The 278-nt window shown below is 24.8% G+C and overlaps 1 protein-coding gene across 2 annotated transcripts in view; it reads right to left on the bottom strand.

Moving 5' to 3' along the window:
• Positions 1-278, bottom strand: part of LOC118328007 (WD repeat domain phosphoinositide-interacting protein 1-like) — a 7,761-nt gene that overhangs the window by 1,832 nt on the left and 5,651 nt on the right. The window lies entirely within an intron of this gene.

The following is a 278-nucleotide window of genomic DNA, read 5'->3' as shown; positions in this document are numbered from 1 at the left end:
TTGAATTTTACTTGAACAAAGACATTTTCATATATATATATATATATATATATATATATATATATACACACATACACATACAATTTGTGGTGTTGCACACGAAAAGCTTAATAATCTTAGTGAGCTAATGTTACCTTAATTGACACCTTTTACACTGTAGATATCTTTTATACTACTATAACATTTTCTAAAAATGTACAACCACTTGTATAATTGGTTTCAATGAGTCAGTTACATTCAAAATATGTTTTTGATTTTGTTCCTACAGTTGAATGTTT

The sequence above is a fragment of the Morone saxatilis genome, unplaced genomic scaffold (genome assembly GCF_004916995.1).
Source record: "Morone saxatilis isolate NCDOM2014 unplaced genomic scaffold, NCSU_SB_2.0 Contig1, whole genome shotgun sequence".
In the NCBI taxonomy this organism is placed as follows: Eukaryota; Metazoa; Chordata; class Actinopteri; family Moronidae; genus Morone; species Morone saxatilis.
The sequence above is the reverse complement of the archived record's forward strand: the minus strand, read 5'-3'. Positions and strand labels throughout refer to the sequence as shown.